The sequence below is a fragment of the Mesoplodon bidens genome (assembly GCF_964165515.1).
Source record: "Mesoplodon bidens genome assembly, chromosome: 14".
NCBI lineage: Eukaryota > Metazoa > Chordata > Mammalia > Artiodactyla > Ziphiidae > Mesoplodon > Mesoplodon bidens.
This window is the reverse complement of record NC_138170.1, coordinates 71,263,497-71,288,182: the sequence shown is the minus strand read 5'-3', so window position 1 is coordinate 71,288,182 and position 24,686 is coordinate 71,263,497. Positions and strand designations below refer to the sequence as shown.

At 47.9% G+C, this 24,686-nt stretch overlaps 1 protein-coding gene across 1 annotated transcript in view; it reads left to right on the top strand.

The window, feature by feature from the left end:
* Positions 1 to 5,276: 5,276 nt before the first annotated feature.
* The window catches only part of KLHL29 (kelch like family member 29), a 311,757-nt gene continuing 292,347 nt past the window's right edge, over positions 5,277 to 24,686 (top strand). The window contains exon 1 of the mRNA XM_081253965.1: positions 5,277 to 5,578. The gene's annotated coding sequence lies outside the window, so the exon portion shown is untranslated. The remainder of the gene's footprint in view (positions 5,579 to 24,686) is intronic.

Here is a 24,686-nt window from a genome sequence, read left to right as displayed (position 1 = left end):
CAATAAATATGTATTGAGCAACTATGAAACCCATTCCTTTGACCACCGTGTTTGAAGCATCACTTTTTCGATAGGGAGAGTAGAAACTGCTCTCTTAAATCGCCCGAGCAGGTTTCCTGTCGGTTTGGGAGTCAGAACCATCCAGGAAATTTGCTAGTGGCTCTAATTAGCACTCCTGCCACCTGCAAACAACTGGTACTAAAACAGGCTGCTGCATTCCTGCCATTGAAAATGCCAAAAAAGACACCACCGGTTTCACTCTGAATCTTAGAATCTAATAGTTCACTGATCGGGGCAAAGAAGGAAACCACATTTTCATTTTCACCCAAAGGAAATGACTATTACCAGCAAGCAGTGTTTCAGAAACTCTCACACTGGGATGAGTCCCCCAGTCCAGGAATCCTACTCCTCTACCCTCCTGGCCCCTGCCTTCCACTCTGGCTGCTCTGGGCTCCCTCTGCCCCCCCCAGGAAAAACCTCCTCATTCCTCAGGTCCAGTCTGACACACACCCACCCATCCTGACCAGCCCCGCTCTTACAGCTCACCCCCTGCATCCCACAACACTTGGAGTCTTTTCCCCACATCTGAGCACTCAGTTCTGCTTCTTGATAACAACTGTTGTTACCTTAGCCTCTGTCAAGAACAAGAACCAAGTACAGTAGTCCCACCTTATCTGCAGGGAATCCATCCCAAGAGCCCCAGTGGATGCATGAAACAGCAAACAGTACCAAACCCTATAAGCACTGACTTTTCTCCTATACCAACGGGCAGGTAGCGTACAAAGCATGGATACGCTGGACAAAGGCATGATTCACATCGCAGGCAGCATGGCATGAGATTTCATGACACTACTCAGAATGGCATGCAATTGAAAACCTATGAATTGTTTCTTTCTAGAATTTTCCATTTAATATTTTCAAACCAGGGTTGACCACAAGTAACTGAAACCACAGATAAGGGGGAGGGGGAGAATCCTGTATTGTATTTGGATGCCTCAGCCCCTTTTGGGGAACAGGCAGGGTAAAAATGAGCAGAGCGAGAAGCGCACCTTGTACCTTCCCTATACTCCTGAGAGCACCCAGCACAAGCCTGAGCGTGCAGGAGGTCCTCTGCAAGTGGCTGATTGCATGATTAGCATGTGTCTTTGCCACACATCCACAGAGCAGGGTGGCCACAGTGAAAATACAGCAGCTGTGACTTCTTACTTCCTGCTTTAATCAACACCATGGGGTTGAAATGCAGGACACACAGTAGGTGCTAAATAGATTTTTATGGATTGATTAGCCACTGGAGGGACAGTGACTTATGTAGGATATATTCATGTTTTTTTGATGCCAAATGGGGGTGGTTTTTGGAGCAGAATGTTAGAAAAACAAAACAGCAAACACAAAACCAGACCAGCAGAGAGGCTGGCTCCTGCTCTATTTATACCCACTTCGCTCCTGGAAACAGATGTCCTCTCAGACCTGAGGGTTTCTGATGAGGCGTCCACTCTTCCAAGTGACCTGTGCATTCAGTAAACAAAGAGATGCTTTTCCCTCTTCTACATCAGCCCTCTGTGTCCTAAGACTGATTTCCAGTCCTGACTCCAGGACTGGCTGCTGATAGAGGCAAAATCAGCATCCACTGTGTCTTCTCCAAGGGAAAAGCACTGGGTTAATGACAAAAGAAACTGCATTTGTGTGTTGAGGATGGTGAAGAGGACAAAGGCTTTGGAACCAACCAACCAGACTCAAATACCAGCTCTGCCATTTACTGGCTGTGTGATTTCAGGAGATCACCTACCCTCTCTATGACTCAGCGCTTGGGGCTGCTAACACTAATTCCACAGGTTGCTGTGATCATTGACCAGGTATTGTGGGTAGAATACCTGGTACAATGGTTGGCACGTTGCAGCCACTGAGTAAATGATCATTTTGTTGTGATTACTATTATAAATACAAACAGGGAGGGAAGTCCGTCTCAGCCACAGTGGGCACTCCCAGACAGTAATGCTGTGGCTTCCTCTGGTGCCTCTCCAGGTGACGGCAGTAGCCTTTCCAGCACAAAGTCCCTGTCTGATGGACTGCGCAAATAATGGTCTATGCTCTGAGTGGGAAATGCATGTTCTACAGCATTCCAGTCTACCTCCCTGGGCCTCCCAAGTCCACTCCTTCACAACCCATCTGCTTGGAGCAGACACATTAGTCCTGATCTCAGAGCCCAACTTGGGGCATCTTCGTCAGGACAGGGAGGGCTGGCTTTTGAAGCTCATTCTACAGAGCTTGATCCTGTGCTTCATGGAGAAATCTTTGACCGGGGCTGAAGAAGCTCTCACGTGTAACACCAAACAAACCGCATTTACCACAGAAAGAGATCCATGCTAACCATGGGGCTTATGCCAAATACCACAAAGCAGGGCAGTGAATAACCCAGGACAGATCCCAGCTACGGGCAAGGTCTACACAGAGAGATCTCTTACACAACACAGAGCAGATCCACTGTATGTCACCAAGAGCCTGGGGAAACAGGAGCAGCTGACATGAACAACGGCACTTCAGATGAAATGAAGTTCATGTCTAGACCAGAGCCGACCCTTCCTAAGTCCAAACCCAACAGTTCCTAGCTGGGCGGAGCCCCACTGCAGAGGGAGATCTCAGCTTCAGACTCTGGAAATCTTTATTTGCGTTCAGGCTCTAGGGAGGAAAGAAGGGTGGGGTGAGGAGGGGTAGACTAGCCCACTGTGCTTCTACTCCACACAGCTTTTCTCATTCTCCTGACAGGCTGCCCGCCCCCCCCCCCCCCCCCCCCCCGCCGTGAGCCGTTATCAAGATCCAACCCTGAAGGCAAGGCGTTGCAGCACTCTAGAACAGCGCCCCTGTTATCACCCGGGTGGATGCAGATTCAGCACAATCTCTCTTCCCTGATAATGCCAGCAGGGAAACTGGGAGAATCCTTACACCTTCACCTAGAGATGTAGCTGAGGAAGGATTCCTGGAGTGCGTATTTCCTGCTTTCATTTGAGGATCATTCAAAATCACGTCAGACATTATGAGTGCCTCAGATTGCCAGATTTTAACCTATCCCTTAACCCTGCAAACCTTAGCCACATTTCCATAATGTCTACACCTGTCCTGTGTGCCACTGCTCCAGAATGTAGCCTGGTGGATCCCACAAGCTCACAGTTGGGGGACCCATGCAGATCATTTCAGAGGACAGCTTCCTACAACATGAATGAACATTGACTCACCTGTGCCTCTGTTCTCTTTGCATTCAGTGCTTGAGGTGTTACCTGAGTCCTTTTGTAAAACCCCAAGTAATCCTTCTTTCTCCTTTCTCCCATCTACATTACCCTTCAATCACTTTTCATATACCACGTTCAGACCGTGGCATTCAAACCACATCTTGCGTTCCTCTTCAGGTTGTTGGAGGAGCTTTTGTGCCCCCACTCCCACCTGTTCCCCCTTCAAGGCACCCTCGAGCACCCTCGCTTAAAGACACACCACTTCTCCTGGCTGACGCCACCATCATGGGGGGATTCCTCGCTGCAGTGCTTTACTCAGTCCTCTCCCCACCTCCAGCCTTCACACACCAAAACGTCATTCGATTTTTTTTCTTTTTTCAGAAAATGCAGTTACTCTAATACCAATGGGCCCTTTCCCTGGTGTTCTCATTCCCTTTCACTGATGGTCCTCCTGCTACTCTCAGGAGATGATTATTATTTATTATTTATCAGCCGCCACACTGTACTCTGCTTCCCACAAGATATTAAAGAAGGCACAATTCTTGCACCGAGTTTACAGCCAAGGAGAGAAGAGGCCTGGATTCAGATATCACAGGAGTAAGCTGAAAGAGATTTACCAACGAACCCTCCCCATGCCCTGGCAGATGGGGGGCGGGGCCTGGCAGAGCCCGCCCCGGGCTGGCTCCGCCCAGTTCAAGCCAAATAGCAAGCAGCTCCCTACCTTTCCACACCCACCTCCCCAATTTCTACCCAGGCCTCGGGCCTCAGCGGCTTCGCCGGAGAGGAGGGGTTGGGGGGGGAGGCTTGTTGAAGCCCAGAGATGGGGGATGGGGGAAAAAGATATATTTCCTCTGAAATTCAAAACCAAATGAGGGGGAGGTAGGGGAGGAGGGAGAGGGCAGGGAATAAAAGCCACATCTAGATCTACCAAAGAAGGGAAGACTGGTGCTGAAATGAAATGTTCTGGCACAATGGAAAGCCCGCACTGGGGCTGCCACGGGCCTCCAGCCAAACCTTTCCTATCAAGGTTGAAGTTAGGGTCTCTGTAGACAGCGTGTGGAGACGCGGAAGTGATGGAACTAAGAAAGTCAGTGTAGACAGGGTGGGAGTCAGTGTAGACATAGAAGGCTGGGGTGGCCTGAGTAGGGGCTGTCTAAACAGAGAGGTCCTGTGGATTCAAGAGGGTCAGTGTAGACAGGAAAGTCCGTGTACACCGAGGAGAGTCGAGGGTCGGTGGCCAGGATTTACAGGGCTGGCCGTGGTTCTTCAGAGATTTGGACAATTCCTGCTCCTTACCGTGGCTGGAGTGTCATAGGGAGGGCGGAAGCTGAAAGACGATTGGACTTTTCGTTCTCAAACTTTTCCGCCAGTTTCCTCAGGTGTTGAGAGAGGACGGGGAGCTCGCCTCGGTCCCGTCAGCCAACCCTGGGCGGGCGGGGCCGGGAGGCCGGGGCCCAGGAGCCGGGGCCACGCGCCGTGCATCTGCCGGGCGCGGCCGCCGAGCGGGCCGAGCCGGGAGCCACCGCAGGAGGGCGGGGGAGGCGGACGGACGGACGGACACACCCGCGAGCACTCCGCCCGGGCCCGGCGCGCGGCTGCTGGGTATCCCTCGGGCCCCGGGAGCAGCGCTGGGTGCCCGGCCGGGGGCGCCCCGCCTCCCCCACCCTCCGCCCCCGCCCACTCGGGCGCCCGTGATTGGCTCCGCCCGCCCCTGGCTGCACGCCGCAGCCCGCCTCCCTCGCAGCTAAAGCAGACGGTACCCGGAGCGGAGCGAGCCAGAAGGGAGCATGGTCCCCGCGCCGCGGCCGCGCCAGCACCCGCGCCGCCGCCGCCGTCCCCGCCGCCGCGGATCTAGCTGCAGCTCCAGCCCCGGCCCCGGCTCCGCAGGGCCCGCCCGCAGTCCCGGCGGCCGCCGCGCCTGAGTGCAGCCCCCGCCCGAAGCCAGAGCCCCGAGCCCGGAGCCAACCCTAGCCCCGCGGCCGCCGCGGCTGCGGGGAGAGTGGGGGGGCGATGCTGCCGGAGCCGCCGCCGCCGCCGCCGCCTCGGTGAGAGCCGCGCCGCGCCGCGCGTAGCCGCACAGGCTGACAGGCAGAAGGACTGACTTCCCTCTCTCGGGCATCCTTCCTGGGCTGCCGGGAGGCGGCGGCGGAGGAGGAGGAGAAGGAAAAGGGGGAGAAGGCGGAGAGCAGGAACGCGAGGAGGTGGACCTGGATCCGTTTCTCCCGGCCAGGACCCGAGCGGCCCCAGCTACAGCTACCCGCAGGCGCCGTCCCCTATCCATCAGCCCTCCTGCGCCCACTCGCGACCCCAGGCTCTCTGCGCGTCGGACCGGGGCCAGAGCCGCGCGGCCGGAGGTAAGAGCCTGGCTAGGGCGCCAAGGATGCGGCGCCGGGGACCCAGGGTCCTGGAGGCTGCGTGGGGCCGGGCCGGGCTTGGGAGCGGGGCCCGAGTACCCGGAACGCCGGGCTCGGCTCCCGCGGTGGCGGCGGCGGCAGGAGCCTCCCGCGTCTGGACTCGCAAGGCTGCAGGAGCCCTTGCGCCTGCGCTGCTCCAGGGGGGAAAAAAGGCGGGGGGGGGAAACTTCCTGCCCCCGGGTGTGTATGCACAGGGGCTGCCCGAGGCCAGTGTCGCTGTGGTAGGGGGCGCTGGAAGCGAGTGTGACCCCCCAGCCGAGGCAGCTCCTCGGCTGGGCCCGACAGCATGCGTCCCCAAGCCACCTCCCCTGAGTGGCCCAGGGCCCGAGCCGGGCTGGGGGCCAGGAAGAGGCACCGGAGGGCTGGACCCTGGGGGCGGCCACGCGTCCGGCCTTTGGGGAGGTGCGCACCTCTGTGCAGCAAGAAGCCAGGTTGGGGTTTCTGACCCCTCCCGTCCTCAGACCCGCATTTGGGGACCTGGTCTCTTCACTCAATCCCAAGTAACTTTCGAGGTAGAGGAGCGTGAAAACCACAGGGAGAAAAGCCCGTACAGACCTAGTTGTGACCCGCCTTCCCTTAACACCTTGTGGGTGCCGGCGTGTTTGTGAGGGGGCGCGGAAAGGAGAGCTTACGGGGCTGGTGAAGCGTCTAGGATGGGTGTTGGGTGGGGAGGGGTTGTTTATGTGCGGGATAGTGTGGACGGGGAGATGTGTAATGTGGGAGTGTGGACGCGCGCCCCGACTGCCGCGGGAGGTGCCAGGTGGCAGAGGGCTCACGTCCGGGTCTCTGTGGCCTGGAGCGAGCCGAGAGCGCGAGGGTTATATGCGGTCGCGGCGCGGGTGCGGACGCTTGGCAGTGCGGGCTCTGGGCCCCGAGGGAGGGGAGAGCTCGCCCGGGAGAGCAGAGTCGAGAGCCCGGATAGGTCCGAGGCAGATCCCGGGCAGGTCGGGTCTCCGTTGGCTGGGGAAGGCGGAGACGCGCTGCCTGCCTGCAGCCAACGGTGATGGGGCCAAAGCGCGAGTCTCGGATGCATGGGTCCGCTAGCTGAGAAGCCAGTTGTCGTTCCTGAGCTCTGGAACCCAATGGTAGACACGGTCAGTTGGTGGGTCCCCCCGCGGGTCCCTAGGGAGCCGCCGCCTTTGCCATCCCTGCCGCTCTGCAAACGCTCTCCTCCCTACGGTGCTTGCGCCGCGGCGCGCCCGGGGCGAATCGTGGACGCAGGTATTTATGCAGCATTAGACGAGACCTCGGCGCTGGAGGGACAGGACCGCTGAGGACGCCGATCTGCTACTGCCCGCGAAACTTCCACTTCGTCAGCTCAGGGAAAGTCAGGCTCCACTGCTGCAGGCTCCAGCCTCTCACCAGCCGAGATATGCTGGGATTCGGACTGCTCTTGCAGTGACAGATCTGTCCTGGTTACAGCTGTATTTACCCTAATTTCAGTCGCTTTAAAGTCATCTGTCTACTCACTACAGAGTTCCTTTTCTTGCCATGCGGTCTTATCTCCAACTCAGCCCTGGGAGGGCAGATTTAAGGAATTATTTCGGTTTAGGATGAATGACAGCAGATTTAATTAGCCCACCTCATTCGTGATGTTTTTAAAAATTACAATGGAGAGTGCAGAGCTACTTTTTCACTCTTTTTTGTGGGGGGAGGGCATGATGAACAACTTTATCGATTGTTCATCCCGACTCTTGGCCACAATGTCGGATAATTCACAGGTGAATACTTTAAAGGCTGGTTGGCATGCATGTATTTGAGTAGTCACATATTCTAGGCATTTATACTAGTATGGAGCTGTGTGCCACTGGTGAATATAGTCTCCGTCCGGTACGTTGTTCTGACTGCACTTGATTTATCATCCTGCTATAAATCAGGGAATTACTAGCACATGTGCCCTTAAACTCTATATGAATTTAATGGCATTTAAATTGGTTTATGGGCTGATGTATTTAACCAATTTTAATAACTTTTCTGCACAAGCATCTTATAAACCGTATTTGTCCATGATTGAGAAAAACATTTTATTCTGTTCAGTCTCTCCATTTCTAGCACAGTTAACAGAAATTTATAGGTCTCCAACTTTCATTTGCAAGCAACAATCCAAACGAAATACCTAGAGTTGTACTGAAATAAAATATCCTATGGTAGCCATGGTAACAAATAGATTAAGGGTTACTGGTTTTCATGTGTATGTGACGGAAGCGAGGAATCTAGGTTGTGTCTTTTTAATTATGCTTCTAATGAGTGGCGGTCATACTTCAAGTACTCAATGCGGGAGATAAACAAGACTGAGAATTCAGTTTTGTGAGAGGTTTATTGGAACAAAGACTAGTAGAGCCCAAGAGAATGACTTCTGCTAACTGCAGCTCCTCATATCCAAAAAGCAAATGGATAAAACCTTTTTTTGTTTTTCAAGTAGCTGAGAATTGAGTTAGTCCCTTTAAGAATAGAAAATTTATTTTCTAAAAGAAAAGGAACCTTTAAATCCAGCCCGTGTTTTCTAGGAATAAACATGTTAGAAGTGTGGATGTTGGTGTGGATTGTCACAGTTGTTATCAACACCTGTCAGTCTAAGTGAGGCATATCATTACTGTATTCAGATCTTGCCTATTTCAATATTCATGCATTTCCATGGTGATCTGTTCCATTTTTGTTTACTTAGTCAACCTTATAAATCTTTGGCATCAATTTCAGTTGTACCATCTTTTTTCTTTCATTTATCAATTGATTTGGCTGCAAATCATTCCCAGTTTAAAGCGTTTTCTTTTTTTTCTCTCTATCTGCTAGGTCCCAAAAGTTTACACTATTCCTGGTTGCACACAGATATAAAAGGGTTAAATTTTTTTAATCGACTCAAATAACACCACTGATGCTAATGTAGTTTTTTAGCATCTCATTTGATATGTGTGTGTGCATGGGGGTTTTTTGTTTGTTTTTCTTTTTTCTTCCAGCAGGCTTAGCCTAAAGCTTTCTCACTTTATGGCCTGGAGATGTCAATCCAACCCAGCAGAATTGACTAAAGGTTTCCCTCTCTCCCTTCCTTCCCTCCTTCCCTCCTTCCTTCTTTCCTTCTTTCCTTCCTTCCTTCCTTTTTTCCCCTCCTACCCTGTTATGGTTCAAGGATTCTTTATGTCTTCTGCTATATCTGGCTTAAACAGACTTCTGGACTTTGTGTGCTGGAACAAGCCTGTCCTCCTAGGATCTTTTCTCATCCAGTAGTAGCCAAAGACAGAAGGTTGTGGAGCATCTGAGGCTTTTTCTGAATACGATATACGTTTAGTCACAGCATATAGTGTCTCTAGGATCATTGTAACATTGTAAGTTCACTGAACAGGAAGCTTTGCTTAAATGCGAGTGATGATTTTGCTCACCTGCTTTCAACTTTGCTTTCTAATGATGCAGTCCTATGCTAATCACACCCTGTATATTTCAGAAATATCAAGGCAAGCATTAGCACGCTACTGACTTATTAGGATCAGGCAAAATAATTGGAGCACTTAAGTTCAAAGTCACATGGAGAAACGGAATTATAACCAATCTTGTGATTCTGTAATCGGTCAGCTAAGTACTTACTTGGGGGTAGGGGGAGGAATAAACACCATGAATAAGAAATCCAGCCTTTGGTTGTGGTGGGTGAGGCTAAACCAAAGCAGAAACCATGTAGGATGACTGGAGAATAAGAGATCTCTTTGCAGGGAATTCCCTGGTGGTCCAGTGGTTAGGACTCAGTGTTCTCACTGCCGGGGCCCGGGGTTCAATCCCTGGTGGGGGAATTAAGGTCCCGCAAGCGGCGCGGCAAAAAAATGAAAGAAAGAAAGAAAGATAGAAAAGAAATCTCTTTGCAGACAGGTAAATCACATGTAAACCCAAATGTTTAGAAACTGGAAGAATGTAGTTTATGCAGAGGGTGGTCGTTTGTTATTACTCAGGAAATCGGGATTCATCTCCTAACATGCTAAAAAAAAAAAAAACAGCCTGAATAATTTTGTTTAAGAAGGAAAAGTGTGTCAGAATTTTTTACCTGCCTGCTGAGATCAAGATCACTCTGAAAGCAAACTCTGGTTCTTCCTACAACAGCTACCCGCTTACTTTCCTGAAGTCCTAGGTCAGAAAGGTAGTCTCTGCTTTCTTTAAGGAAATCACTTGAAAACAGGGAAATTGAAGCTGCAAAAAAAAAAAAAAAAAAAAAAAAAAAAGATGAGGTAGGTTGATCATTGGAAGTAGCAACACAGTTATTTGTGAAATAAACTTTATTGTCTTGGGGCATCTCTACCTTTAGGGAGGGAAAGGGAAGACTTCTCATTTCCCATGAGAGAGGATATCTGCATGAAATTCACATGGTTCGGACTCTTGACTCTGCAGCAGGTGGTGATGATTCAGAAACTAGAACAGGGATGGTTGAGCATTGTGAAAGTGATCTGGTTTGGGCCAAGAGGTCAGCTCCCCAAACATTTGATGGCTGTCATTGGCCCCACAGGTGTCAATTTTTTGTAATTATTTTCTAGAGTTTTGAAATTTTTAAATCATTGACTCTTTTAAGGATATATGTGTGTGTTATATATATATACACATACATATATACAAATACATTATATATAAAATATGTATATATACACACATATACAAATATGTATTCTGCCACTTTATTTTTTTAAATTGTGGTAAAAAGAAACACATAACATAAAATGTATCATCTTTACCATCTTTTTTTTTTGGCGGTACGCGGGCCTCTCACTGCTGTGGCCTCTCCCATTGCGGAGCACAGGCTCTGGACACGCAGGCTCAGTGGCCATGGCTCACGGGTCCAGCCACTCCGCGGCATGTGGGATCCTCCCGGACCAGGGCACGAACCCGTGTCCCCCTGCATCGGCAGGCGGACTCTCAACCACTGCGCCACGAGGGCAGCCCTCATCTTTACCATTTTTAAGTGTACAGTTCAGGAGTGCTGATATTTATATTGACGTGCAGTGGATATCCAGAACTTTCTCATCATGCAAAACTGAAACTCTATGCCGATTAAGCAGCAGCTGCCCATTTCCCCCTTCCCCATTCCCTGGCAACCACCCTTTTACTTTCTGTTTCTATACATTTGACTACTTTAGATATCTCATGTAAGGGGAAATCTTACAGTGCATGCCTATGAACATGGGTGTGCAGATATCTCTTCAAGATCTAGCTTTCAGTTCTTTTCCATATATACCCAGAAGAGGGATTGCTGGATTCTCCCACTTTTTACATGGATATGTTACACTGATCCTCTGTTTAAGAGACATGGTGAACATGTAGTCAACAGAATACAGTCAGAGGAAGAATGCAGTAGATGTGACTGACATTTGTTCTTTTCTGTGGGTACATTTCCTCACAAGTCTCTCCAATCTCTCATGTTTTGCTTTTAGGGCTTGCCTGAGTCGCAGCGATATGGCACAGTGGGTAAAGGCGTGGGCTTAGTGTCAGAGTTGAAGGCCAGTGCCTGGTGCCTACTAGCTGTGTGACCTTGGAAAGATCCTTAATCTCAGTATGCCTCCATTTTCTTTTATGAAAATGGAAGGAATAATCGTGGCCAAGATAACTCTGGTAAAACCTGCATCACAGTGTCTGTTTGGCCTAGAGAAGTGCTCTAGAAAGGAGAACTTCGGTCAAGTAGTTGTGATAGAAAAGGCAGCAGCAACCCCTGGAGATCTCAGAAACCATAGACACCTATCCTGTTAAATTTGATCATACATGTTTTCGTAATATGCCAGGGTGTATATAAATACATTATATTCTGTGAGTCTCATTAGCAGGTCTTATCCTGAAACGAGATTTGCATCACAATTACAATAGTTAAAAATATCCTTGAGTGGATTTGATATATGAACTTTTAATTCCATTGTTAGTGTCATAATTTTAGAGTTGATGTGGATTTTAGAGGTCAGCTAATCTATTATTCAATCACCAGACCTGTATCAAGCCCCAATAATATAATAATAATAGCTTCCAGTTATGGCTGACCACTATATTTTAGTGCTTTACATACATTACCTCTAATCCTCGTATCAACGCTGAGAGGTAGGGATTATCCACATTTTGCAAATGAAGATGAGGCTCAGAAACGTAATCAACTGGCCCAAGGCCATGAATTGTACATCTGGGTTTGAACCCACATCCGTCAACTACCAGTCTGTCTTGTCTTTTCGGTGTGTGTATGGTGGGGCGGGTGTGAGACTCCAGACTGGGTCTCGATGCATTTGCACCACCACACACTGCCCGCTGTGCATCAGGTACTGCGCTGTCTGTGCTAATTAACATTTTAAGTAAAATAATTCTACTAGAGGGAACGTGAACTTTAATAAGAATATTGACCAGGTCCAACATTCACAGTACTTTGGGATTTGCTTACCTGCTTCCATTTCCTCTATCTCCTGGGACGCTAAGGAGAAAAACTTGTAGATGTTTGAATGGCAGCTGTTTCCATGTTGAGCCAGTGTAATAACTAAATAGCGAAGTAAGGAGTAGAAACGATGTAGAGAGGATTAAGGATACATCCTGGACCGCTGAAGACTGATCTGGGTGTGTTCACTTTTGAATCCCAGTGCCTAACACAGTGCTTGGCACAAAACTTGATAGTAAAACTATTTGCCTGGATAAATTTATGCCCAGAGAATGTGTCAAAGGCTACTTTTTGGAGTTCCTTTTCACTCAGTTAGCTGTGTAGCTGTATCTTCATGGTTTTTCATTGTGTGGAATTTTAGATGCTGTATTTGGGCATACATCTATTAAATATGCTTGTTGATGAATTCTAACTAATCTAAATGGAATCTTTTAGGATTTATGACTTGAGACTTGAAGACTAATTTTCTTGGAGCTTCTTCGTTCCAGTGATAACTCGAATCTATTTGGCGCTTGTAAGAGTCGACGCAAAGTCCGTCCTAGTCCGTCCTTCATATTACACTTCCTCGTGAGGTGTGTCCCCAGTTAGATTTTTTAATTTGTGGCATTTCAAAACAAAAGCATTGTTTTAAGGGAAAATAAAACACCTTGCAATCATAGAGACCACTATGAAAGGGCAATAGCACTGTATCTTCCAATTTCTGTCCTATTTGAATTCTTTGCGGGGGGTGGGGCGGGTTGGTTGGTTGGTTTTGGAGATGGATGAGAGGATGTGAACAGAACCTGGGGCGGACACCACAGGATGTGTTTGCTCCCTGTTTTAACTCTTCTAACCCTCACTCAGGCAAGGAATGACTTCTCCAGTTTGAGATGCACTGGGAGAAAGGCATGGCTACAGTGCCTTTGATTGAACTTGTAACTGAGCGATCCCACAGGAAATGATGCTGGGTGAGGGTGAGGCTCCGCCCCACCACCTCCTGCTTCCTTACTCCTGATCTTGTTTCTCCCCTCAAGGTAAAATCAGGCAGGAGGCTTTCTGTTTCTTCAGGCATCCCTGCAAAGCTCTTAGAAGCAGGGCCAGTGGTGGGGCCGATGAAGCACGAACAGACAAGAGGACTGTCTGTCTTGTGAAAAGCAAAAACTTAGGCCAAATTAGAGACCTAACAGTTGCCAGATCATCCCTGTTTTCCTTTTGGATATTTAGCAACATTGAGAAGTAGTGGGGAAAGGTGAAACGTGCATTTTAAAAAACAAAACAAAATCTTACCTTTCTCTTTTATCTTCTCTTTTCAAATTTCCAACTTTAAGCATTTGCTTTCGGATCAAAACTGCAGCTGAACTTAGCCTCCTTAGGAACTTTAATGATATATTCATCTCCTGGAGCTTCTAAACGAGTATAGACTCAGTAACTGTTTACTGAGCAGGTACAATGAGAGAACGGTTCCTTTCAGGCGGCATCTCTTTTGTTGCTCACCTTGTGATGTGGGTGGCAATATTCCCATTTTGCAGATGAGTTCTAGAGAGACAGAGCATTTGCCTGAGGTCAGATCAACAAACATGGGTGGCTGGGTAGGTTAAAGGAATGCACAAGCCTGGCCTCCAGACGACTGTCAGCCTCTAAAGAAGGGAGAGAGCCAGTATTCCTCTTCATACAGAATATAAATTGCTTATTTAAATAACAATATATACACACTTAGCCACATTGCTCACTGATTACCACAGTTGACATAATAAGTTGAGGTCCAGCTAATTTTATTTTAAGCCTTGAAATAAACCTGAAAGTGAGACCCGTCAATATGATTTCAAATTCCTTCACACTTAAACTCACTGCCATCATCATTTGTAAACTGAACAAAAGTTCGATTCTGAGTTTATCTTGAAGGCTTAGGTCTAACTGACTACTTATCCTTGTGGTCAGAAGGCTTCTTAGGGTGCCCTGACTTACATGGATGAGAATCAAATATTCAAGGATTAAATGGCTTCCTGTTTACAGTGCTTAGAACAACTCCAGGCATATTGTAACTGCTGTCTACGTGTATGGGTGGGTTGGTTTCTGCTCCAAATCATGTGAACAAGTGGTTATTTCTGGATTCATTTTGGGAATCACGACCTCCTTGAAGGCAAGGACCAGCTTTGTCTTTTGGCCTTGGACTTTACACATGTTGGGTGCTCACTGTTCAGATGCCCTGAGCTGTGGCCCCGACCATGAGCCCCCAGCCAACTCAGAAGCCCCTGGCATGTGGAGAGCAGGTGGAAGAAGATCAATGAGGATCTAGTCCAGCAGTTTCCTGTGAAGTTCGGAAAGACAGACCACGGGGGAAGAACCTGACCCTGAATGCTACCACGGGCATCCACGCAGTTCCACCCGGGCACCTGGGTTGGGCACTGCTGCTGCTGGCCAGGCTATCCAGGCCAGTAGAAAATGATGCTACTCTAGCCCTGGTCCTCATGCTGCCAGACCGCAAATCAGTTACCAGTCTGAGACAAGATAAAACGGGAGTAGGCATTTACAAACTTCTGTTGCATTTGGCACTGCCTTGACAGCCAAGAGCATGATCCTTGGGCTTCTCTCGTTGAAGGTGTAGAGCAGTCTGGGGCCACGTCACACTCCCACGTGCGTTGCCGAGAGAGCAGTGTGTGGTGTGAGCTGTGGTCCAGTCGTGCATGCTAAGACCACATTTCGGTTCTTAACAGATTGGAGCTACAAATAAAACCCCCAAACCTGGTCTTTGACCACAGATAGGGGTAGAGAGCAGCGTGGGAGCCTAGATGAGTTGTCTTGCCAAAGCACGTGCAGTGATTTTCTAAAGCTCTGATCTAGAACCCCTCATCAGTGAGGCCAACGTTGCCACCTTTGGGACAACAAGCAGACTGGATTTTGGCCAGTCCATCAGTGCTCACTGCAGCAGGGGGAGCTGCCTGATCCGTTCTGTCCAGAAAATGATTACCATGTTGGGTGGGCTGTGAAGAGGGGCGTCTGCTCTGTGTGTATGTGCATCCCCAGTCGCTTCCCTGATGCTGAGTGAGAGCTTCAGGGTCTTAGCTCAGGAACCTCATACCCACATTCGTATGAGGCCATTTTGTTGCAAGTCTGCACTGTTTTGACTTCTTGAGCCATGGGTAGGTTATTTCTGCCATTGAATTAGCTTATTTGTTTGGGGTAGGCTATTTTGCCACGGAACTAGCTTGTTTGGTTGATCTGAAGACCTGTAAGATGACCATACTCTGATTCTGGCTTTCCAAACCGAAAGCCAGGGCCACCGAATTTGGGAAGTGTCAGTGCCGCATTCGGAAGCCGGATTAGTGAGACCCGGAGGCTGCGTGCAGCAAGTGTGTCTGGCTGATCTTGCTAGCGAAGAGCCTGCTGTAAGTGGAGTGCTGTAATCTATTCGTTTCATGCTGTTCCAACCAGCTTTAATCATCGAAACTTGAATAATATTCAAACTGTGAAAGGAACCTTTTTCTTGCTGAAACCTAGGTGTGCCAAGTAGCAGCTCTGAAGCTTCTCAATCTACTGATCTATGGCAACACATTACAGGGGAAAAAAAAAAAAAAAAAAAGGAGTACCTGGGTTGCTTCATGCCCTGTGGGAAAACTGCCTTTTTCCACAATTAAATGGCACTAAGATCTAAAATTTCCTCCTTTGCTCCCAAGGAGAAGAATGATTTTCATGGAAACCATGCTTCACGGAAGTCACTTATTTCCTCCTCATGAACTCACCACCTCTCTTGTAACTGAAGGGACTTTTTTTTTCACTGGCCCCAGGTCTCCAACAGGGTCTTCCCTGGCACCCCTGGGGGAGAGGTCTGACAGTGTAGAAGCCCACGGGGCTTCCTGGAGGGAGGGGATGTGGGTTGTGTGACCTGGAAGACACCAGTGATTGGGTACTGGGACGTGAGGGGAAGGTCACAGGCAGCAGTGGGGAGACTAATAGGAAAGCAGCTCGGGCTAAGATAAAGCCACACAAACCATTATCCTGTGGCAAGGGCTCCAGCCCTGCATTTCCAGATGGGCTGTGGTGACAGCCCCTGCCTCTCCCATGCTCTCTCCCTCACATCCCTGAGTGAAAAGGGCATTCCAGAGCCACCACCCTGCTCAGGTTCCCACCTAGGAATTTAAAACTTCTCTCCCAGATTCTGCAGAAAGCACAAAAAGCCCTCTTTGTTGGTGAGGACTTTTGGGGAGGTCACAGGGCTGGGGTGGGTACTCACTGAACTATGAAGTCACAATCCAAGAGCTGTAACTGTCAGCTGTTTTTATTCCAGGTATGCCTCTCAGGACGTCTGGTCTTCAGAAACATTTTTTTGATATCTGGACTAGACACCAAGGCCAGGTATAATCTCCTTGGTCCTAGGAAAAGGGTCAGGCAGTTGCCTGTCTAAATCTTGGCTCCTGTGCTCTGTGCGACCAAGGGACCACTGGGGGTAGGGACGGGGACATGAGATTGACATCTAGGGACTGAGCATGTGACGGTGGGAAGGGCGAGACTGGGTTCTCAGTCCTGCACAAAGTTACGAATAAAACATTTACTTTCAACTCAACAACAAACAAACAGCTCAATGTGAAAAATGGGCAAAGGACTTGAACGGACGTGTCTCCAAAGAAGATATACCAATCATCGACAAGCACATGAAAAGATGCTCAACACCACTAATGATTAGGAAAATGCAAATCAAAACCATGATGAGATATCATTTCACACCCATTAGGATGACTATTATTTTTTTTAAATAGAAAATAAAAAGTGTTGGTGAGGGGGCTTCCCTGGTGGCGCAGTGGTTGAGAGTCCACATGCCGATGCAGGGTACACGGGGTCGTGCCCCGGTCCGGGAAGATCCCACATGCCGCAGAGCAGCTAGGCCCGTGAGCCATGGCCACTGAGCCTGCGCGTCCGGAGCCTGTGCTCCGCAACGGGAGAGGCCACAACAGTGACAGGCCCGCGTACCGCAAAAAAAAAAAAAGAGTGTTGGTGAGGATGTGGAGAAAGTGGAGCCCTTATGTGCTGCTCATAGCAATATAAAATGGTGTGATCACTAAGGAAAACAGTATCGAGATTCCTCAAAAAATTAAATATACAATTATCGTACAATCCTGTAATTCTGCTTCTGGGTATATACCCAAAAGAAGTGAAAGCAAGGACTCAAATAGATATTTACACACCCATGTTCATAGCAGCAGTATTTACAATAGCCAAAAGGTGGAAGCAACCCACGTGTTCATCAATGCGTGAATGGATATGTAAAATGTGATACAGTCATACGATGGGATATTACTCAGCCTTACAAAGAGGAAGGAAATTCTGACACATGCTACAACATGGGTGAACCTTGAAGGCATTATGCCAAGTGAAATAAGCCAGTCATAAAAAGACAAATATTGTATGATTCCACATCTGTGAGGCACCGAGAGTTGTCAAATTCATAGAGACAGAACATAGAATGGTGGTTGCCAAGGGCTGGGGGAGAGGGGAATTAAAACCATACCCACTAAACAACCCACTGTTGTTTAGTGGGTACGATTTTAATTTGGGAAGATGAAAAAGTTCTGGAAATGGATGGTGGTAATGTTTGCACAGCAGTGTGACTATATTTAATGCTGCTGAACTGTACACTTAACTGGTTTAAATGGTAAAGTTTATGTTATATATTTTTACCACAATAAAAAAAAAGACTTTTAAACATATTCCAAACTGGCTCTCCTAATAAATTCTTTAAACAATTTGCTTAGGGGGAAAAAAGGCATTTACTTCAACAGTTCATCAATTTGAGCACTTGCTGTGTACCTTGCCCTTCGCTGGGCATTGTATGTATGTATGTGTTTTATTTGAGGTATAATGAAGCAATACGATAAAATCCACAGATCTAAAGTGTTCAGTTCACTGAGTTTCGATAACTGTATATACCTGTGTAGCCACCATCCAAAACAAGATGTAAAACCTTTTCGTCACCCCAGCAAGTTCCCAGATGCCCCCTCCAAGCAATTCTTCTTCTCCTGACCATTTTCTGATGTCTGTCATCAGAGATGCGCTTTGCCTGCTGTGTGACTTTGTATGAACCGAAGCATGTGGTGTGTACTCTGGTGCCCTCTGGCTTCACTAGCCTACCTCGGGCGCCACTTATCCATCTTGACACTTACCCCAGTAGTTCGTTCTTTATTGCTAAGTAGTGTTCCGTGGTGTGTACCGGAGTCGGTGTGTCCACTCTCCTGTGGATGGACACTGAGTGTTGCAGTGTTTGGGGAGTGTTGGCAGCGAGTGAGGAGGTTAGCTGGCCACCTGGGAGTGTCCCCACAGATTGGCGTTGTAATATAAGCTCTCAGTGCAGGGGGGTTTCCTACGAGACTGGCAGCTTACCCGGAGTTGAACAGTCTCCAGGTCCTGGCATTTGGGTGATTGACACTAAAAGTACGGCACCCGCTGGACCAGATGCTCGTGTTGCTACTGGACAGATTTCTCCCTTGAAGGTGCATCACACAGGAAGCTGAGTCTCTTATCGGGGAGGCTGCTTGGTGACTCTGCCCTGGGGACAGGAAGTTGGCGGATGGTCTTAAAGGTCAGTGTCCTTGAGCAGTGACTGCACCTCCCCAGCTCAGGTGGCCACCTGACCGGATCCCAGGGGGTAGGGGTAGGGGGTAGGGACTAGGGTGACCACTCCCCAGCTCGGCCCCTTCCTCTCTGGTTTGCAGCCTCAGAGCTGGTTGACACGTTCTTTCTGCAGCCGAGTGAATGCCTTTAGTCTGAGACTGTAGCGCAGGAGCTATTCTTGCAAGAGCTGTCCTTACAATGACCTTGCCCTCTCTGTTGTGACCCATTCTCCAGTGAGTCTGCAGTCTGACTCTGAGATCAGTGTCCCCCATTTCCACATTTCTGGGTAGCATCTCAGCTCCTGAAGTAGCAGTGAGGCCTTGTGCTCACGAGCCATGGCCTTTGCTGCTAGGGAAGTCAGGCCTCAGTATCCTAGCAGGGCCACCTAGAAATGGCGAAATCCTAGGCAAGTTACCTCATCTCTTGGAACATAGCCACCTCATATAATGACACTAATAATAGCTTTGCTGCCCTACGTACTGCCCGTAACAGGACTGTAAGGTTGAGTGGGGGGGGCAGGTCATTCTTGCCTTCCAGGAATGCACACAAAGTACATCTGCGTGAAAGCTGAGTTCCCTTGTTTCCCCTGTGTCCACATTCCTGGGCCATGCCTCATCGCATGACTTGGAGAGTGCGGGGTGCTAACTGGAACTGTTGCCTCCAGTGGAGAGCTGTGGGAACACAGGCCGAGGAGGGTGTGGTGGTCGCTGGGAAGCCCCCTGGAGCAGGGCATTTGAGGGGGGGAACCTCCCAGGGCAGGTGTGCTGGTGATGGTCGCCCTCCCTCCATCCGGGTGTCTCCTTTTGAACACCCCGGACCCCTGTCCCAGTCCACCAGCTCACAAGCTCAATACAGCTAACAACTCTACTCTCCCCTGTGAGAGGTAAGCTGGGAAGGCCAGCTTGGGTTTGCACTGTGATTTCTAAAGGATGCATTGCTCTGAATTCACCTCTGAGAAGTGTTGGTGGCACAGCTGGGAGTCCTGTGAGCCCCGCGACTGTGTGGTTGGCTCCCTGGCCAGAGCCCGTGGTGCTGATGCTCCTGGGACAGGGGAATGGGGCATGGAGCCCATCTCAGCAAGCCAGGGCCTGATGAGTCGTCCCCGCCAACCCATGGGCACAGGGAACTGAGCCCCTGATGTGGCTGGAGAGGAGGAAGGAACATTGGGGACAGAGGGACTGTCAGCTGGCCGAGGAGCCACTCTGGCCAGGCTGAGGCCACCCTTGGCTCCCCCCTCCCCTCTTCCATCTCTAGAAGGCTTGTCCATCTCTCTGCCCAGTTCAGATCCTGCCCATCCTTCATGGCTTCCTCTGGGATGAGCCTGTGACCCAGGTTCTCCAGGTAAACGCTTCTTAGGGGTCCCCAGCGGACCGTGTGCTTCTGGAGGATTGATTGCCTCACCTTGCGTTTATATTCCTTTGTTGATTTTCCTCTAAGAGCCTAGGCCAGTGCTGGGCACGTGTCACAGTTTGATCAAGTGAGCCCCAGAGCAGGGGAATGCCATCTAAGACGTGCCAGTGAGAGGCAGAGCTGGGACTGGAACCCCAAATCCTAGAGCATGGAAACAGCATCCCGAGTGTGCAAGGAGGGGTGGGAGCGGCGGGTCTGGGTGAGGCATCCTCTCCTGTGAATCCTGTGCTGTTTCAAGCCGTGCTGGGTGAAAGAGTGCAAACCCCAGGGAATTTCCTCTCTCTGCCTTGGTTATTGTCACATGCAAGCAGGGATGATTTCCTAAAATGTGTGACTAGATAAGGGATCCCTTCACCAGGATGTGAAATGACTGTGCATTCAGATCTGAGCCACGAAAGATGATCTTTGCTCCATTTTTCCTGCGCACCACACACGAATCTTCCCAGGACACTAACCCATGTACTCATCTGGAGGCCTCGGGGCTTGGGGTCACTGGTGAAAGCGCAGCCTGGAATGGCTCCCGAGTGTGTTGCCCGTGCGCACCCCCCCTCCACTGTCTTCTCCCCCGACCCGGGTTTGTGTCTCCCCTCTGCCCAGTGATGCACTGACACAGCCCGGTTTGTCTCAGGGGAAAATCTGTCCTCAGAGTACATGTTTGGGTACTGGGGTGGGGTTGGCAAAGAGGTGGCCTGAAGAGCATTCCTTGCCTTTCTCCTGATCAGGAGACTACAAGGAAAAATACAAAACACTTCTTTGGGCATTGAGAGCAAAATTTTTAGAGTGACTTTATCATGAGTTTATCATGAGAATCGTTTTTTAAAAGGAAACTTGCTTAATGAAAAGAAATCAGGGACATATTATATATATACTATGACGTCAAGTATGTAAAAAAAAAAAAAGAAGAGCATAGAACGAAAGACTGAAAATGTGCCGTAATGTTAACAGTAGTCATTATTCTCCTTTTAAAATTCTACTTAAAATTTGTCTATTTAAAAAATAGGTTTTTAAAAAAATCAGCATATTTTTCATAATGGAAAAGAATAAAAACATTTAACAGGGGAAAGAAATTTAACTATACTAATAAGGTTAATTTTCGCCACCTGCCACCTTCATAGTGAGCACTGTGTTTGTGTACACGCCCACACAAACACTGATGAAAACACGAAAAGGACAGGCCACAATGTGGAAGAGATTTTTAAACAACCAGTTTTTTAAAGGGAGGAAGGAACAAAATAATTTCGTATAATCCCATATATAATATTCTTCACAGTGAATCTCAGACTCACCTTAAATGAACAATTCTCTCAGGGTTCTGTTCCATCCTGGGGCTCCAGCAGGATCCAAGACTGGGGGGCTCTCAGAGACAACCAAGCTAAAGCAGATGCCAAACCTGAAAAGCCTGCCTTGCTGCATGCTAGCTGAGTGCCAGCCTTCTCAAATAACTGTGCCCCCAAGTGGTCGCTTGTCCCTGTAAATTACATCCAGCAAAAAGGTTGCAATTAACCAGATCCTGAGCCACAGGGTTTATAATTTAATAATAATGATGATGTCAGTTACATAGGACAAAAAGGAGTGAGAAAGGAAAGAAGAAACCCAAAATGTGTGTGTGTGTGTGTGTGTGTGTGTGTGTGTGTGTGTAAGTAAGTGTAGAGCAAAAGACAGGGAAGGATTTTTTGAATGTTTACCTACCCCATACCCCTCTAGAAAGGGGTGTGTGTGTGTGTGTATGTGTGTGCATGCATGTGTTTCCACTGGCAGAGAAGCCTGGCCAGAGGGGTGAGGGCGACTGAGCAGAACCCTCCAAGAATTCTGGAGACTCTGCCCCTTTCTCAGGATGCTCCTCCAGGCCTTTGACGGCCTGCTTCTCTGCAGCAATAGTTCCATGATCGTCTCTTTGGCAGTCTGCCAGAGGCTCTAAGTGTACCAAGAATTGTGTTTTAATAGAAGGCTTTACCTCTGATACAGATTTTAAATGAGGAAGAAACTTTCTTTTCCTCAGCCAGAGCGAAATGCATTTTGCTGCTTGTGAAATGCTGGTGATTACAAGCTACTCTTACATAATTTTATTATTTTCAATTGCTGCCTGTCAATCTCAGGTGATGGTTTCCTGGGAGCAGAAAGGAGGCAGATTCTGGGCGATGATAAAAAAAAAAAAAAAAAAAAAAGCCACCCAGTCATTAGCAGATCATACAGAAGTTTAGAAAGGAGAATAATTATCTTTGTGACGAAGCTGTTCAAGATGATCAGAACTTGCATTGCTGAGGTAGACATGCAGAAGTGAATCGAGTGTTTAACGGCCTTTTAGAAAATGCATGTTCACTTTAACAAAGGGTTGATGTTTGAAATTTTTAAAAAAATCTTTAACGAAGGAGTTCTCTTCAATAACCACGTTTTCAGAAATCTTTGACACTATCGAGGAGGTCCACTGTCACGCCCACAAGAGGGCATTTTCTCATCAACTACTGTAAAAAACGATTTGTTTTTAAAGAGAAGCTGAGAGGTCTTGGGGAAGGAGAGTGTTAATCAGCAACTGGAGATGGAGAGCTGCTTACAGGTGAGTTGTATGTATGTTCCCACTGAATATGTCCTGCCAGTGCTACCGGCCAGGAATTCGGCTCAGTGGGTTTACTCTGTTTTTAATGTCTTATTCCCAGAATGACTGGGCACTAAAGGAAACCTTTACAAGAGTTTTCTCCAGATACAAGATACCACATGCTAGTATAGCTAGTACCCAGCTATAATTAGGTCCCGAACAGGTATGTAACCCATCAATGACTTTAGTACTAAATTTGATTTTCTAGTATTTTAAGACTCCGACCAAAGTCCTCTACCCTTTCCTGCTCCAAGGTCCTTCCTTTATTTATTTAACAAATACTAATTGAGCACCTACTATGTGTGTCAACAATGAGCCAAGCTCAGACCTTGTCTTCGTGGAACATACATTCTCCATAGGGAGACTTAGCATTAAAAGAGAAAACAGGGCTTCCCTGGTGGCGCAGTGGTTGAGAGTCCGCCTGCCGATGCAGGGGACACGGGTTCATGCCCCGGTCTGGGAAGATCCCACATGCTGCGGAGCGGCTGGGCCTGTGAGCCATGGCTGCTGAGCCTGCGCGTCCGGAGCCTGTGCTCCGCAACGGGAGAGGCCACAACAGTGAGAGGCCCACATACCGCAAAAAAAAAAAAAAAGAGAAAACAAATACTGGAATATAATCTAGGTAATTTTAAATGCTATGAGGGACAATAACTGGGAAAAGGAAAGGGGTAGCTATATGGGACTGGATAGTTAAGAATGCTTCTCTGAATGGTAACAAATAATATTCTAGTTTTGTTCAATGGGCACCAGTACTATTTAGATTACAAATGTAATAAATTCTTTAAACTCCCTTCTTCCGAAAAGTTAGTTGCAATGTTTAGTATTTTACGGACCATGAAACATGATGAAAATAGGGGAAGCAACATGAAGTTGCCAGTTATTAGTTTGTTAAATAACATTTTTAAATTACCATCTACTCCACCCCATCATTTCAAAGAACAACTGAATGTTTTAACACCAAAGGGTAGGAAGGATATAATCCCAGAATATGGAAGAGTTGAATGAACTTAGTGTTTTAGAAAATTCACTACATACTCTTGAGTTTTCTCATTTTCCATGGACTAGTCCTGCTCATGGTAATCATCTCCCCTGTCCCCAGACAGGCCCAAGCTACAGAAGGTACAGTAATGGCAGCTCTGTTGACATCAGTTCCACAAGCCTGCCCCGCTCACAGCCACACCTAAGACACAAAAGCAGAAGGTGGTGGTGTGCTTCCTACCCCAGGGATTCTAGGATACTTGGTAGAGAATTCAGCACAAGAGCTATGATGCCCTTAGAGATCCATGTGACAGTTCCTGAAGCCAGGAGTCAAAACTCAACTTTAAAGACATATTTTGAAGGGTCAGAGCAGAATGGGCTGGGCAAATCAAGGAGGGCTTCGTGGGGGAGGTGAGCCTTCAACTTGGCCTTAAAGTATAGGTAGGTATGAGGAAGAGGATCATAATGGGTGGCATGTTCATTTTTTTTCAGTTAATGTGGAACATTTTTGGTAATAAAAGTAACACCCATTGTGTAGTATTTTAGGGCAAAATGAAGTAGGTATTAACCTCTAAAACCCTATTGTCTACAGATGGCTTTTCTTCATATTTTATCATATTTTCTTCTAGTCTTCCTTTTGTTTTGCATTTTTACAATAGATGGGGCCATGTTGCAAATGAAATTTTGGATCTTGCTTTTTTAAACTTTAGAACAGTTTCCCACATCATTAAAAGTGATTCCTAAACATCAATTCTTAATGCCTACATGGTATTTCGTCATGCCTGCAAACTGGTTTACTCAGACATTCCACCCAGCAGGTATACATTTTTTCTCCTATTATAACCCTCTTGTGTATCATTTTGTTTCATAATTTTGGTGTCAGACAGATCTGACAAGACCGAGGCTAACATCAGGCTCATCACGTTATTCACCCAGGCCTCTGTCTCTCACATGTCACGTGGAAATACTAGTACCAGCATTATGGGGCGGTTGTGAGATTTACAGGAGAGAATGTTTTGGATAGAGTTCTACAAATAGAATTACCAAGCTTAAGCTTTGATCTTTTAAAATTATATAACTTTCTAATTATAAGAATAATGTTCTTTATGGAA